General features: G+C 36.6%; 1 pseudogene; it reads left to right on the top strand.

Annotated features, from left to right (window-relative positions):
* Window positions 1–310: 310 nt before the first annotated feature.
* Window positions 311–913, top strand: LOC102849002 (annotated as a pseudogene).
* Window positions 914–18022: the final 17109 nt, after the last annotated feature.

Genomic DNA, 18022 nt, shown 5'->3' with positions numbered 1-18022 from the left:
CTCAGGAAGAGTGACCATCCTCACCCACGCCTGCTCGCCCGCCCGTGTGAGTGTCCCTGTGGAGCAGCCCAGAACTGGAAGGGGAGGCCATTTGTCCCAACTGACTCTCCGGAACTGGGCGGAGCGGCTGAGAGAGGCCACCTTCGGGAGTACCTTGAGGAGAGCCAGTCTTAGGTCGCCTGCGCCTTCTTGAACCCTCTTCCCACCCCCCCACCTCCACGCCTCCAGATCGCCCGAGAGGAGTTGGCCTTACTGAGAGGGACCCAGTCCTTGGGGCCACCGGTGGCGAGAGCCTGAACTGCTCCTCCCAATGGCGAAAAACACATATGACCTGCTTTTCAAGCTGTTCCTGATTGGGGACTCCGGAGTGGGGAAGACCTGCATCGTTGTTCGTTTTTCGGATGATTCCTTCTATACCACTTTTATCTCCACCATAGGAATAGACTTTAAGATCAAAATGGTTGAATTACAAGGAAAGAGGATCAAACTACAAATATGGGATACAGCAGGCCAGGAGCGATTTCACACCATCACAACCTCCTGCTACAGAAGAGCAATGGGTATGATGCTAGTATATGACATCACCAATGGTAAAAGTTTTGAAAACATCAGCAAATGGCTTCGAATCATAGATGAGCATGCCAAGGACAATGTGGTAAGAATGTTACTAGGAAATAAGTGTGATATGGAGGATGAAAGAGTTGTGCCCAAAGAAAAAGGAGAACAGATTGCGAGGGAACATGGTATTAGATTTTTTGAGATTAGTGCAAAGGCAAATATAAACATTGAAAAGGCGTTCCTCACATTAGCCGGCGATATCCTTCGAAAGACCCCTGTAGAAGAGCCCAACAATGAAAACGTAGATATGAGCAGTGGAGGCATTGTGACGGGCTGGAAGAACAAATGCTGCTGAGCGGCCTCCTGTCCATTGGAGGCAGCCGCCACCCCAGTTTTCTCTTGCTGTGTAATAAACCACTCTGTCCATTTTTAACCCTGGACAGATAATTTTGTTCCTTAACTATCCAGTCCATCTGTTTTGTTTGTTCTTTCATCTGTGACTGCTTGCTGACTTTATAATTTTCTTCAAACAGCAACAAAATTTGTATAGAAAGTCTGTGACTTCGTTTTTAAATGTACTTGCTCAGCTCACCACTGGATAGCAGTTTTATTATAGTCTGGTTCCTCTTATCCACATTAAAACCTATAACAATAATTTCAACTCTATTCTGCAAATTGTATAATAATAAAAGTTAGAATTAACAATTTAAAAAAAATTAAGTATATTTGAAAAATATTGAAAAGGTTATCTGTAAGGTCACTGAGGAAGGACAGAACCCCGTGCAGGCCAAGAAAGATAGTTTAATGAGGAGAAACGGCCAGGCTGGCTCTCAAGCAGAAGACCAGCCCCCACTAAGAGTTAGAGGGGGATTTTATACTTTCTTACAAGGGACTTGGGAAAGGGGGTGCTTACAAAAAGTAAGAATTGATATTTTGAAGAGGATTCCCAGCATAAATCAATCTGGACTTTCATCCAAACAATGTACATGATGGGTAACCATTATGGTATTTGACAAGACTGTGGAACAGTGTGCATCATCACAACAATGTCAAATTGTTCAGTTTGGCAAATAGACAAAAGATTGCTGCGTCATTCAAGGAATATGTGTCATTCGAAAAGTAAGGGTTTTATAGCCAACACCTTTAAGCAGACTACCATCCTAGGCAAAGGCTTAAGGACACCCACTCTTGGGGGGAAAGAGCAGTAATACACATCTAACATTACCCAAAAAAATACGACCCTGAAAACTTCCCTTTACTTGCTGATCAGGACCTCCATCCAAATGTCCACTAACTTTTCTTTGATGGTGTTTTAAAAGAAATGCATTCAACCCTATTTTGCAACAGATGATATGTGTTTAAAAATTGGCAAAAGTAAGGAAAATCATCCCTCTAGAAAGTCCTTACTTTTGAGAGTCTTATGATCTCTCTCAGTTGTAACTTTATTCCTTCATATTTGCAAGTTTATCAAACACACAAAGTTAATATGCCCCAGATAATAATGAATAAGATATATTTCTAGGAGGGGCAATCTCCTCCTGTACTAGTCAGATCCAATTTGATGATACACACACACACACACACACACACACACACACACACACACAAAATAATAAAATAAAAAATATTTCTGAGTAAGTTCAAAAGGTCATTAAAAAAAGAGGAGAAAGAAAAACACTGAAATGGACATCAGAGAGACTATAAAGATTGCACTGGAACATTGAGAGGTCAAATCTAAAGGAAAACATGTCAAAGTAAAAGCTGAACACATGGTTTCAAAGGGCAGCTCGGGAGGACAAAGCAAAGTATTATAATGGAATGTGCAGAGAGCTGGAACTGGAGAACAAAAAGGGAAGAACTCGGTCTGCATTTCTCAAACTGAAAGAACAAAAAAAAAATTAAGCCTCCTGTTGCAATGTAGAAAGATGCTATGGTCAATATATTGAATGGCCCAGAAAGCATCAAAACAAGATGGAGGAAAAACACAAAGTCGCTCTACCTGAAAGAATTTATTGATACTGAAACATTTCAGGGAGCATTATATGAACAGGAGCCAATGGTAATGAAAGAGGAAGTGGAAGTTGCATTGAAGGCATTGGTAAAAAGTAAGGCTCCAGGAATCAATATGATACCAATTGACTTATTTCAATTAACAGATGTGCTCACCAGTCTATGCTAGAAAATTTGGAGGACAGCTGTCTGGCCAATGGGTTGGAATAGGTTCATATTTGTTCCTATTCCCAAGAAGGGTGATGCAACTGAATGTGGAAATTATTGAACAATATCACTGATATCACATGCAAGTAAAATATTGCTGAAGATCATTCAAAAATAGCTGGAACAGTACATAGATAGGGAATTTCCAAAAGTTCAGGTGGGAATTAGAAGAAGCTGTGGCACCTGGGGTATCATTGCTGATGTCAGATGGATCCTGGCTGAAAGTAAGACATACTAGAAAAATGCCTATTTGTGCTTTTTTTACTATGCAAAGGCATTTGACTGTGTGCATCATGACAAGTTGTGGCTGATATTGAGAAGAATGGGAATCCCAGAGCACTTGATTGTGCTCATAAGGAACCTACACCTGGATCGGAGGCTGTTGTGTGAACAGCGCAGGGGAGCACTGCATGGTTTGGAATTGGGAAAGGAGTGTGTCAGGGATGTATTTTTCCTCTATACCTGTTCAATCTATAAGCTGAGCAAATTATCCAAGAAGCTGGACTCTATGAAGAGAAATGTGGCATCAGGATTTGAAGGAGACTCATAAATAACCTCTGTTGTGCAGACAACACAACTTTTCTTGCTGAAAGTGAAGAAGACCTGAAGCACTTGTTTTAAAAGATCAAGAAATACAGCCTTCAGTATGGATTGAATCTCAATATCAAGAAAACATAGATTCTTACCACTAGATCAATAGGCAGTGTCATGATGGATGGAGAAGAGATTGAAACTGTCAACATTGCCAACAGCTTCATTCTGCTTTAATCTACAGTTAACACCCTGGTATGAGAAGTCAGGGAATAAGGAGACACATTGCAATGGGAAAATCTGCAGTTTAGGGACCTTTCCAAATTAATGAGTAGTGATGTCAGTTTGAGGACTAAGACGTATCTGATTCAGGCCATGGTCTTTTTGATTACTAGCTATGCATCTGAGACCTGGATAATGAATAAGGATGACAGAAAAAGAATTGATGTCTTGAACTATGGTGTTGGAGAAGAACATGGAACTTTCCATGGATGGCAAAAAAAAAAGAGAATAGATATGTCTTATAGAGGGTGCAGTTGATTTTTCTTTGGAGGCAAAAATGATGAGGCTTCTCTTCACATACTTGAACATATTACTAGGATGTGCTGCTATTCCTTAGAGAGGAACGTGATGTCGGGAAAGGTGGAGGGTTGCTGAAGGAGAGGAAGACTCTCAACCAGGTGGAATGACAGGGTGGCTGCTGCAATGGGACCTTGTATGTCAGAAAGTGGGATCTTGTATGTCAGAAAGTGTGAGGATGGCACAGGACAGGACTAGGTTCAGCTCTTTTGTTCATAGGATCACTCACTATGGATCATACTCAACACGATGGCAACTAACAACAACAACAATTGATATATGCCGTTTCTGTTCTGGGTGTTTAGTATCCATCATCTCATTTGATATTTGATATTTTCCGATAGAAAAAGTTTTTTAAACTTTTAAAAATATTTTATATTTGTTTGCTAACAAAGTTTGTTTACATTGTGTTTTACTGTATTCTTCATTCAAATTCTGTTTCATACAATCATTTCCATGTGCTATAGTCTATCAGACTAATCACCATTGAGCCAGGCTCTTCATTACCCTGTCTTTTCAGGTTCCCACTGGATCCTTTCCATTTCCTTAACCCCTTCCCTCCACCCACCAAGCTGTCCAACCCTGTGGTTTCACCTCTATCCATTCTCACCCCTCTGCTTCCACTCTTTCCCCATTTGGGTTCCCATAGATGACTTACTAGTTAGCCTTCTATTTTTACAATAATAGTCTTATGCAGTATTTATCATTAAGAGACTGAGATAGTTAACTCAGCATAATGCTCTCCAGTCTCTCCCAAGTTATGCAAGTTTTTTTTTAATTGTTGCTCCTTAGTGCTACATAGTATTCTATTGTGTGAATATACCACAATTTCTTAATCCTGTTCAGTTGTGGTTGGACATTTGGGCTGTTTCCAAGTTCTTGTGATGGTGAACAATGTTATTATGAACAGTGTGGTTGTTGTTATGTGCCATCGAGTAGCTTACAACTCACAGTGACCCTATGAACAATGGTGTACATATGTTGTTGTTGTTGTTATTTGCCATCGAGTCGCTTGTGACTCATAGCTACCCTATGTACAACAGCCCTACATATACAAATATTTTTTTAAAGTATACACTGTTGGTGGGATTATAAAATGGTGCAACAACTCTGGAAAGTAGTTTGGTGTTTCCTCAAACTCTTGAGAATAGAAATGCTGTATGATCCAGCTATTCCACTACTAGGAATATACCCCAAGGAAGTTAGAACTGAAACACAAGTGGAGATTTGTGTGTGTGTGTGTGTGTGTGTGTGTGTGTGTGTGTTTGGTTTTGGTTGGGGTTTTTATTGGTTTTCTTTGTTTGTTTCCAAAGAATTGGGTTTAATCGGGAAGGAAGTAGGTTAGAGAGGTTGTTTTTGGTGTGTACCATAGAGTCAGAACCAACCTATAGCTGACCCTCCTTCCAATCCTCCCATAGAGTAGCTAGTGGGATTGAACAGAGTGTGTTCAGGATTGCAGGGCAGCTTCTTTCCAATAGGCCACCAGTAGAGGTAAAGAATACCACTCAGTCCAAGTACGAGATTGAGCCCAAATCCCAAGGCACAATTCCTCAATTAGTCCAGCTGTTGTAAGTCAGCTTCTTCTTCAAGCATCTGGCAATAACAACAAAAACCTTTAACTGTGACAAGCACAAATACAAAGGTCACACCTTGTCACAGTTTCTCCACAGCAATGTCACTGTCTCTCCATGACCATCATCAGGATTTCTCTCTATGTAGGATCTTGTTCGAGTCTCCCTCAAGCCTTGCTGGCACAAGTCTTGATGATCTTGACACTTTTCCTCTTACCTAGTCCCACAGCTGTTGATGTTTTGCAAGACCATGCTGATTTGTTAGACTGTCTGAAGTTAAGATAGCTGGAGACCAGAAGAGCTAACTGTTAATAGCTAAAAAAAAAAATCCAACTTTTAGTCTATTGTGCTGTATTTTATAAGTTAATTATTTTTCAATGCTGCATAATATTCCACTGTGTGAATGTAGCACAGGTTTTGGGTTTTTTTTTGTGTTTTTTTTTTTATCCATTTGTTTGCCAACAGGCAAATGAGCTGCTTTCATCTCTTTGTTATTTTTAATAATGCTGAATTTAACATGGGTGTACATAAATCTGTTTGAGTTGTGACTCTGGTTTCTTTAAGGTATATTCCCAGTAGTAAAAGCTCTGGATCAGATGATATTTCTGACATGTTGAGAAAGCATCAGAGGGCTTTCTTCCACAGTGGTTGTATCATTTTACATATCCACCAGCAGTGAATGAGATTTTCTAGTCTGTCCACATCCTCACCAGCATTTGTTGTTTACTGCCTGTTGAACTTTACTATTGTTTAAAGGGTAAGATGACATCTCATTGTTGTTTTGTAAATCATCTGTTTTACAAATCAATAAATTGTATCTCTGGTGGCCTAGTGGCAAGAAGCTGTGCTGCAATTCCAAAGGCATGTGGTTCAAGGCCACTGACTGCTCTGCGGAAGAAAGATTGGTAGTCTCCTCCTGTGCAATTAACTGCCTCTGAAAACTCACTCGAGGGTCAGCTATGGGTAACTTCTGACTCTACATTACACACAACAAGTTGTAGGAACCATTTCATTACATTACATTACCATTAACCATTACATTGTAATAAAGATCAATTAGAGTATGTGACTTACTAGAATATCTCCATATTGTTTATGGTCTTCCAATATGACACTAAGAACTTTATTTGTCTTCTCATAAATCATTATTTTGTTAGGTGATATAATTTTAATTAAAAGAGACATTTTTCTAAAAATAAACCCTTCAGACTAAGTTATGGCTGTAGATAAAATATATACATTGAGCTCTTAAAGTGGACTTGTGAGGCACCTGTATTTCTAGACTATCACATCCATTTTTATCAGCATTTTAATCATGATTTTTGGTCATTAATAGAATGATAAATTAAACTTTATATTACTGATTTAAAGTCTATAAATTGCCTTGCAGAACTATGAAAGAGTTATGTAGCCTACTTCATAATTCAAAGGTCACAAATATAAATCTGGTTAAGTTTGCATTTTATGAAAATGCATCTCTTCATTGTCATTATACCACAATAATAAACTCACATAAAATATGTTTTAATAGAGCTGGTTTATGTCACTCTTTTTTTAAAGAAAATATTTTCTTTTTTTAAAAAAAAACACAAAACAACAAAACAAGCAACAGTTGATTCCAATAAATCATGTATCCAAAATAACCAAGTGTAATTGTGATTTATACTTTTACAGGTTATTTTGTCACTAAAATCACACTTTGACATTAGATAATCTAAGGAGAGAAGACATAGATAAGAATATTATTCATTATTTAGACCATGCTTGCTTACAATATTTTACTTTCTCTAAAAGGAAAATGTGACACTATCAAGACAAATGTGGTGGTTGCCATCAAGTCAATTCAAACTCATGGCAATGTTGGGTATATAGCTGCACTAAATTGTCAAATCTGTAACTTTCCAGAAGCAATTATCAGGCTTACTGTCTATGGAGCCTCTGGATGAATCCAAACTGCCAACCTTTTAGCTACTAGTAGATGTTTAGCCATATGTGTGCTGGAACTCCTTCAAGAAAAATGTTATTTTTGTTGTTAGGTGCTAAAAGCTAATTTAAATAAAAATTAAATTTGTGGCTTTAACTACTTGCCACAATTGAAAAAGAGAATCATAGATTTATCGTAAGATTTTATTGGTTTTTATTATACTTTTGCATAGTAAGAATCACTGCTCTTGCAAATCTATGAAACTATAATTTAATGTTAATAACTTCAAGAAATAATAAAATTTTAAAACTGAAAATTTTAAAACGGAAATGAATTTTGAGACTTTATCAAATAAATTTAGTGTCTCACAAATAATATTAGGTATTCGATTACATTTTGCTTTATCTTTCATTCTTTTAAGCATTTTAAAAGGAAAGAGGAGATGAGGATAACCTTGATGAAGTAAGAGGTTAAAAAAAATCAGTAAGTACTCATATGTTTGAATAATGAGTGAGAAAAGAGGGGGACAATATAATGATGAAATGCTATTAAAAAGACATTGAGGAATCATTTAAAACTATACATCAAATAAATGACCTATGCTGTTAAAATTTGAAAGAGTTAAACAAGTTAAGAAGCACTGTATTTGTTAAAAGTTATTCCTTCTCAAGGGCAACTCTATTACCTAAACATCTTAAAGCTTTTTTCCCTTTCTCAGCATAGATTTTGACACATAGTAGATCCTCAGTTAGTGAATGCAATAACAAATTCATGAAATCTGTGTCTGTATTGGGATAAAACTGACACTCTCGGAATTTAGACAAAATCAATGTAAATTCTAGTAATTTCAGAATGTTTTTGGGATCTTCTAATAACTTAGTTTTGCAACCATGATTCAACATTCACTAACAATCAGATACCATAAAAACAAAGTAACTTTGGTAAAATGAACAAAAACCTTAAAATAAAGTGTACATGCCCATGAGTAGATATAGGGAGCTCTGGAGTTGTTATGGTTATACACATGGCTACTAACTGGAAGTTTGAACATACTATCTGCTCCCTATAGAAAAGTGTTCTGCCATAATGGCTTGGCTCATTGTCATGGAAATTAATACTACTGTCATGGAGGCAGTTCTACTTTGCCATGTAGGGTCTCTGTTACTATGCTAGTTGCTTTGCAGTCAACCATGGCTACGCATGACATAGCAAAATCTTGCCCTATTCTGCCTCATCTCCATAATATCTATCATGTTCAAAGTTATTGATGCAGTCACTAGGTCAATCCATCTCCTTGAAAGTCTTCCTGTCTTTCACTGTCCCTCTGTCTTTCCCAATATGGTATATTTTTCTAAGGACTGGCCCAGCCTGACAATAATGAACAAAGTATGTCAGCAGAAATTTCACCATTCTTGCCTCTGAAGACCACTGTTGTTGCATGTCTTCCAAGACAGATTTGTTTGTTCTTTTGGCAGTTCATGAGATAGTCAATGGTCTTTGGCAACACCACAATGCATTGATTCTTATTTGGCCTTCTGTATTCGTTGTTCCCTATTCATTGTCCAACTATTTAAACTGACATCCTTGTGCTTTAGCACTTTAATGAGGTCACTGACAGCAAATTTTTCCATGGAAACCCTGGGAAAATGTCTTTTTATTTCTTTTTTTAAAATTTTCTTTTATATTGGTCTGCATACATACAAAACTAACCTACTGTTTCACACTTTTCTTCACTCACATGTAATCATGCCCATACATTGTGTTTTTAAATTTTTAAAAATATCTTTTTTAACTTAAATGAAAGTTTACAGAGACTTTGGATTTCCATTCATTCATTGTTGCACACTTTCCTCCATGCCTACCCCTGCAACCTAGTAAGTTTTTCTCTTTTAAAAGTAAAAAAAAAAATTGTTTCCTTGTCATACAATCCTATTCCCCACCCCAACTACACTCTACTATGCAGTTTTCATTCTAGACTCTTATCATGACAATAATACCTAATCATATATTCCTCCTAAACAGTTCTATACTTCATCTGTTTCAACGCAGTATACATTATTTATGCCCTCTTAGTTTCCCCAACCCTGATTTCAGTCCCACTTTAAAACAATGGCAACTATGCAGTACTTGTCCTTCTATGACTGAGATATTTCACTCAGTATAATGTGCTCCAGGTCACCCATTTTGTACATTTCATGTGTTTCTTGTTTTAAAATGCAGCATAGTATTCTATTGTGTGAATATATCGCAGTTTCTCTATCCATTTGTTTGCTGATGGGTTGTTTCCTACTTGGGTTGTTTCTTATGCTTTGCTATTGTGAATAAAGAGCAGCGATAAGCATGGTTGTGTATATATCTGCTTGGGTGGCTTTATGTTTTCTTTAGGGTATATCCCCAGTAGTGGAATTGCTGTGTCAAATAGTATTTCTCTTTTTAACTTTTTGAGAAAGCGCCATAGTGCCTTCCATAGTGGTGTACCATTATACACTCCCACCAACAGTAAATAAGGGTTCCAGTTTCGCCACAATCTCACCAGCATTTGTTGTTTGTTGTTCTGTAAAATTTTGCTACTCTCACTGAGGTGAGATGATATCTCATAGTTGTTTTGAATTGCATCTCTCTTAGACCTAGGGATTTTGAGCATTTCTTCATATCTTTGTTGGCCATCTGAATGTCTTCTTTGTTGATGTGTCTGTTCATACCCTGTACACATTTTGCAATTGGGTTGTGTACCTTGATCTTGTGGTGCTTGAGTATTTTAAAAATTCTATATTTAAGTGCCTTATTAGACATGTCATTACCAAATAATTTTTTCCCAGCTTGTGGCTTACCTTTTTACCCTGCTGGAGAAGGCTTTGGATGTGCATAGGCATTTTTCTTTTTAGAAGGTCCCATTAATCTATTTTATCCTTCACTGGTTGTAGGTTTTTCAGGATGGTTGGAAGACAGTTTATATTGTGGATTAGGGCTTCTAGAGTTCTTCCAAGCTTTTCTCTAATGAAACTTATAGTCCTTGGATTTAGTCCTAGGTCCTTGATCCACTTTGAGTTGTCTTTTGTGTATGGAGTGAGGTGTGGATCTTGCTTGAGTTTTCTACAGATAGTTTTCCAGTATTGTCAACACCATTTGTTTAAAAGGCTGTTGTTTCCCCACTTAACTGATTTCATCTCCTTGTCAAAATACAGTTGACCATAGGTAGATGGGCTGATTCAGGATTCTCAATTCTATTCCATTGATCTATGTGTCTATCATTGTACCAGTACCATGCTCTCTTGACCACCATGGCAGTGTAGTAGAATTTGAAATCAGGGAGTGAGATGTCTCCTACCTTGTTTCTCTTTTTAAGAAGTGCTTTGATTATTTGCGGCCTCTTTCTATTTCAAACAAAATTGAAGATTGCCTTTTCCATTTCGTTGAAGAGTGGAGTTGGTATTTGTATTGAGATTGCATTGAATGTGTAAATTGCCTTTGGTAGTACTGTCATTTTCACAATATTGAGTAGTCTTTCTATCCATGAGCAATGTATATTCTTCCATTTCTCCAGGTCTCTCTTTTTTTTCTTGTAGTGACATTTTGTCATTTTCTCTGAATAGATCCTTTGTGCTTCTGGTTAGATTTACTCCCAAGAATTTAATCTTTTGATTAGTCATTGTGAATGGAATTTTTTTTTCTTGCCTTCAGTACTGTATTCTTTTTGTCACTAGACAAATCCAATTGATTTTTGTATGTTGCTCTTGTATTCTGCCACTTTGCTGAATTGGTCAACTATGTCCAGTATTTTTCTTGCTGAATCTTTAGGGTTTTCCAAGTACACTAGAATATCATAGAGATAATTTAACCCCCACTTTGCCAATTTGGATATCATTTATTTCCTTCTTTTGTCTTATTGCTATTGCTAAGACTTCTTCCAATATAATATTGAATAGGAGAGACAGTGGTCATCCTTGCCTAGTACCTGTTCTCAAATGGAATTACTTTACTCTTTCTCCATAAAGAACAATGTTGGCTCTTGGGTTTGTGTATATACTTTTACTATGTTGAATAAATTCCCCTCTAATATTATTTTGTTGAGTGTTTTAATCAGGAAAGGGTGTTGGATTTTCTCAAAAGCCTTTTCTGCATCAATTGATAGGATCATGTGGTTCTTGTTCTTTGCTTTGTTAACATGATGAATTACATTGATTGTTTTTCTTATGTTGAACCATCCTTGCATACCTGTTATGAATCCCACTTGGTCATGGAGAATTATTTTTTGATTGGCCAGGATTTTATTCAGGATTTTTGCATCTATGTTCTTGAGAGATATTGGCCTATAGTTTTCTATTTTGGCGGTGTCTTTATCTGGCTTTGGTGTCAAGGATATGTTTGCTTCATAGAATGAGTCTGGGAGAATTCCATCTTTTCCCATTTTCTGAGCTAGATTATGTAAAATTGGTGACAGTTCTTCTCTGAATGTTTGATAAAATTCACTTGTAAAACCATCTAGTCCAAGGGTTGTTTTGTTGTTGTTGTTGTTGGGTTTTTCTACAGCAAGTTGTTTTATTACCTTTTCAATTTCTTCTTTTGTAATGCAACTGTTCAGGTGTTCAATTTATGTAGGTTGTGAATTTCTAAGTACTTGTCCATTTCCTCTCGGTTTTCATATTTGTTTTAGTATAGTTTTTTTATAATATTCCAGTGTCAGTCTTTTTATTTTAGTTTGTTCTGTTCTAATGTTACCCATTTCATCTCTTACTTGGATTATTTGTGTCTTTTCTTTTGTTAGTTTTGCTAGTGGTTTGTGGATATTATTGACCTTTTCAAAGAACCAACTCCCAGTTTTGTTGATGGTTTCAGTTGATTTTCAATTTTATATTTCATTCATTTCTGCTCTAATTTTTATAATTTCCTTTTTTTAAAGGGTGTTGGGTTTTCTTGCTGTTCTTTTTCAATTTGTTGGAGATGTTTGGTTAGAGAGTCAATGGTCATTTCTTCCTACAGATGTGTTTTTTTTATTGCTATAAATTGACCTCTGATTACTGCTCTGGCTGTTTCCCAAAGGTTTTGGTAAGTGATGTTTTCATTGTCATTTATTTCAAGAAAACTTTTTAATTTAATTTTTTATTTCTTCTAGTACCTAGTCATGTTCAAGCAAGGTGTTGTTCTGCTTCACATGTATGGGGGGGTTTTGTTCCTCCTTTATCCTCTTGTTATGAATTTCTAATTTTGTAGCATTGTGATCTGAGTAGATGCTTTGTATTATTTCTATGTGTTTTTTTTTAATTTCTTGATGCTTGCCTTGCGGCCTAAAATGTAATCTGTTCTGGAGAAATTTCTACGTACTTTGGAGAAGGGGTACTGTGTTTTTTCTGGGTGCATTAGCCTATAAATATCTATGAGGTAGAGTTGATTTATTGTATGGTTCAATTCTTCAGCATCTTTGTTGAGTTTCTTCCTGGTAGTTATATCTTTTCTTGAGAGGGGTGTATTGAAGTTTTCAACTACTATAGTAGTGTTGTCTATTTCCTTTTCCAGTTTTGTTAATGTTTGTTTTATATATTTTGTAGGTCTTTCATTTGATGCATAGCTATTTGTTATTGTTATGTCTTCTTGTTCTATTTACCCTTTAAGCATTATGTGTTGACTGTCCTTGTCCTTTGTGATGTTTTTTTCCAGATCTTAATATTGCTACTCTTGGTTTATTTTGTGTGTGGTTTTTTTTCTGGCTGCCATGTGCTTGGTATATTTCTCCCCTCCTTTTATTTCTAGTCTTTCTTTATCTTCATTTTTGAGGTGTGTCTGTTTTAGACAGTATATTGATGTATTTTGAGGTTGGGTTTGTTTTTTTTAAATCCTATCTGCTACTCTTTTTCTCTTCAGTTGTGCATTTAAACCATTCACATTCAGCATGATTATTAAAAGGCAAGATTTTATAGCTATCATTTTGTTGAGTTCTTTTATGTGTCGTTGTTAGTTACTTTGGTCCATTCTGCTTTCTGTGGCACCTCTGTAAGAAGGACATCTCTCAATATTTCCTGTAATGCTGTTCTTGTTTTTACAAACTCCCTTAGCTTCTGTTTTTCTGGGAATATCTTGATTTCTCCTTCATATGTGATGGAAAATTTTGCTGGGAACAGTATTCTTGGTTGGCAGTTTTCTCTGAGTCTTTGATATGTGTCATTCCACCGTCTCTTGCTCATATGGTTTCTGGTGAGAAATCGGCATGTCATCTCATTTCTTCTCCCTTATAGGTTACTCTTTGTTTCTCCCTTGCTGCTTTCAGAAGTCTCTCCTTATCTTTGGTTCTGGCAAATTTTACTATGATATGTCTTTTTGTTGTCTTTTGGAGTCTATTCTATATTGTGTTCACAAAGCTTCTTCAATATATATACTCTCATTCTTCATTATGCCTTGAATGTTTTCCTCTGATAATTCTTCCACAACTTTTTCAATGCCTTTACTTGCTTCTTCTTTTTCAGGGGTTCCAATGGTGCACATGATATTTCTTTTGATGGTTTCCCACATTATTCTTAGTTTTTCTTCTTTTTCCTTCTTTTTGAATCTGTGTTTTTCTCCAGCAGATCAGTAGTGACAAGTCTGTGTTCAATTTCACTTGTTCTGTGGTCCATCTCTTCAACTCTATTTCTATGTTCCTCCATCATATTGACAGCATCTGAAACATTATACTTCATATTTTGGATCATAGTTTCTTGTTTAATCCAGTGCCTCTAATGCCCCTACCCATCCTCACTCCTCTACTTCCACATGTTCTTCTTTGAACTCTCATACACATTTTACTGTTTCTCCTTCTGTTTTTACAATAATGGTCTTACACAATATTTGTCCTTATGAGGCTGAATTAATTCACTGAGCATAATGCTCTCCCATCTCTCCCAAATTATGGACTATTTTTTAAAATGTTGCTCCTGAATGCTACATAGCATTTGGGTTGTTTTCCTGTTCTTGTGATTGTGAGTATCACTGCTGTAAAAATTGGCATAAAAACTTCTTGAGTGATGCTACCATCTGTGCTCATTATGGAACCAACTAAACAGAAATCATTGACAATTTCAATCTATTCTCCATCTATCATGATGTTGCCTGTTGGTTCTTTGGTGAAGATTTTTATTTTCTTGCTGTTGAGATGCGATCTACGTTGAAGAATATAAGCTTTTATCTTCTGTAGCACATGTTTCAAGTTTTCTTCACTTTTTGCAAAAAGGCTGTGTTTTTTACATAAAAGGTTGTTTGTGAGTCTGCCTCCAATCCTGCTGTCGCATTTTCCCTTATGTAGTTCAGTTTCTTGGATTATCTTCTCAGTATAACAGAGGTAATGAGTATTGATGAAGGATAAAACTCTGACACATACCTTGCCTGATTTTAGATCATATGGAGCTCCTTTGCTCTGTCTGTACAACTGCTTTATGGTCTATGCACAGGGTTTTCATGAGCACTATTGATTGGTTTTGGATTCCTATTCTTCTTAATAGCATCCATAATTTTTATGACTCACAAAGTAAAGTTTTTGCATAGTCAATATAACATAGTTTAATATCTTTGTGCTATTCTCTACCTTCATCCAAGATCCATGTGACATTAGCACATTAGCATATGATATTCCTCTTCCCATGATTTCTGAATACAGCTTGAATTTCCGGCAATGTACTGTTCCAGCCATTTTTAATAACCTTCAGCAAGATTTTATTCATATATAATAATAATGATATTGTTCAACAATAATTTTCACATTCTGATGCAGCACCCTTCTCAAGAATGGAAAGAAACATAGATCACTTTCAGTCAGTTGGCCAGGTAGCTGTCTTCTAAATTTCTTGGCATAGACTACTAAGCATGCCTATATGTCTATTGAAACATGTCAATTGATATTCTAAAAATTCCTGGGACCTTATTTTTGGCTAGTGCCTTCAGGGTAGCTTGAATATCTCCCTTCATTACCATTGGCATTTGATCATATGCTCCTTCCTAAAATGGTCCACTGGCCATCTCTTTGGGTTAGAAGCAAAACTCTCTATCAGCTAGGCCACTAGAGCTCTCTTCAAAACTATATGCTTATTAAAATACAAAATACTCAAACTCATTATACTCAAAACAAAGTCTAACTTCTAGTGGCCCTAAGCATAAAGAGAAGATGGAAAGAATACATATCCAAAGTCCACACCTCTTTGGTGTTTCAAATCCACAAAAAGCTCCATGGAAGCAAAATGGTCAATCTGCTCTCATATTTTTACTATTGGAAATTTGCTAGAAGGTCAGTTATGAGTCTGTTCCAATTTGATGGCAGTGAATTTCATAAATGAAAAATAGTGACTAAAATCTATCCATAAATTCCACCGAATAAAATCCTACCAATCTATTCCAAAATGATAAGCAGTAAAAACCCTATAGAATGAAACACAAATAATCACCATGTGTCCCATGCATTTGAATATTTAAGAGACATATTATTTATGGACAGGGAGCCCCAGTGGCTTAATAACCAGGAGTTGCACTTCCAATCCAAAATTTTGTGGTTTGAATCCACCAGCTGCTCTACTGGAGAAATATGATCAATCTCCTCACACCCATCTACTTCCTCTGTAAACCCATTGGAGAGTCAGCTACGAGTTTTTTCTGCCTAGATGGTGCATAACAGCAGCAGTAACACTACTTATAGGTGATATTATTTATCTTATAAGTCAATCTATTATTTGAATGAAAGATGGACTCCAGAAATTACTTCACAGCCAAGTTCAAAATGTGTTTTAGGGCAATAATCTCTACGGTTCCTCTAAACTCTATCAGTCCTGTAAGCCTGGCTTTTTGTAAGAATTAGTATTTCACTTTACAATTTTTTCCTAAACCTTTGTATTGTGTTGCTAATCTGACGAGTGTTACCCGAACACCATCTAGTACTTCTGATTTCAGGTTTAAAAAGGTAGTGACTCCTGAGGGATGTTATTCCTGTAGACCAGCTCTTCTTTGAGTCTTTGGCCTCCATATTCTCTTTTGCGTCGTATAAAAGCAATTTTTCTATCTTAGATGGCCACTCAAAAGTTTTTAAGATAGTAGATGCTACTTTCCAAAACTAAAGTGTAGGGCAATAACTTTATGAAGTTATTTAAAAATTGACTACATTATTCCATTAAATTATGGTCCTAACCTTTTTATCTTATTTTTTTACGTCCAATTTTATTGAAAATATTACAGCATAGCAGAGAGACTGAAACAACTTCCAGGATGGACAGACTGCCAAAGTCCAAGAGATTCAGCATTTCCTTAGTATCAGGATCTACTTCCACGATATCCTGATCCAGGGATGAAACCTATGGTACATAATTTGCTCTCTTTTCTCTCTCCCCGTCCTCCAGCTTAATGAAGATGTCTCTCATAGGCCCTCTCTTAATGTGGTTCATCAGATGCGTGACATAGCCTGCTATGTTGTTCCGGAGCTTCTGCTGGGAATAATGGCAATCTCCTCGCACACATGCTTGTCTGTGTTGATGTCATTACTAAGGTGCATGTAATATTTCTCAATGATGACCCAGGCTGCCTTCTTCCCAGTTTTGGTGCAAAGATGGACCATGTTGGTGGGTCCTTGGTAAAAGAGTAGTCTTAAGATTTTTAACCTGATAAATGAATTCCGAAAGTTGTTTGGACATATTTAGGAATTTTTAATAACTGTGCCACATATGAGGGTTTTTTATATACAGCATGCAAAAATATCTATTAACTTTTGCCTAAGGATATGGGCTCAAATATGTCAGAGATACTGAGGATGGCACAGGATAGAGAAGGGTTCATAGGTTTCTATGAGTCATAGTTGACTCTACAGCATATGACAACAACATGGATACACCTATACCCATTCATGTATGACCTTTTAAATACATATATATATATATATATATATATATATATATATATATATATATATATCTCCTCACTCATATTTTTATGGTAATCCCTGTTATTGTAAAATTGTAGATGTCATAGCACTTGCCCAAGCTGTCCCATGTTCTTAGGTACTTTTTAATGTCTTCATTTATGTAGTCTATTTGTCCACACTTAATGTATATTTGGTACTGCTTTTTTCATCACCGAAATTAATAGGTGTCTAGTTGTGGCACTGAAGAAGTGTACTGAATATACTTTGGATTGTTAGGAGAACAAACAGGTTTGTTCTAGAGAGGGTGAAACCAAGCTGCTCCTTGGAGGCAAGGATTCTGAAACATCATCTGACATACTTTGGGCATGTTGCAAGCAGGGACCAGTTCCTTGGAGATGGACATCATGCTTATAAGGGTGGAGGGACAGTGCAAGAGAGGAATAACCTGGATGAGATGGAATTACTTAGTGACTAGCCAGAGACAATGAGATTGGCTCAAGATAGATCAGGTTTCAGAGCTGTTGTACATAGGGTCATTATCAGTCACAAAAGACTCGACAGCATATAACAACAACAAAAGCATGGAGCTCTGATGGCCTAGTGGCAAGAATCTGGACTGTGATTCCCGAAGGCACACAGTTCAAATTCATTGGCTGTTCCTGAGGAGAAAGATGAATAATCTCCTCCTGTGTAATTAACTAAGTTGGTTCCACTGAGTTGGTTCCAACTCGACAGCACACAACAACTATCTAGAAAGTGGTTCCCCTTCTCTCAACT

Source organism: Elephantulus edwardii, unplaced genomic scaffold (genome assembly GCF_000299155.1).
Source record: "Elephantulus edwardii isolate Elephantulus edwardi_28Jun2011 unplaced genomic scaffold, EleEdw1.0 scaffold00016, whole genome shotgun sequence".
NCBI classification, from domain to species: domain Eukaryota; kingdom Metazoa; phylum Chordata; class Mammalia; order Macroscelidea; family Macroscelididae; genus Elephantulus; species Elephantulus edwardii.
This window is presented reverse-complemented; position numbering and strand designations above follow the sequence as displayed.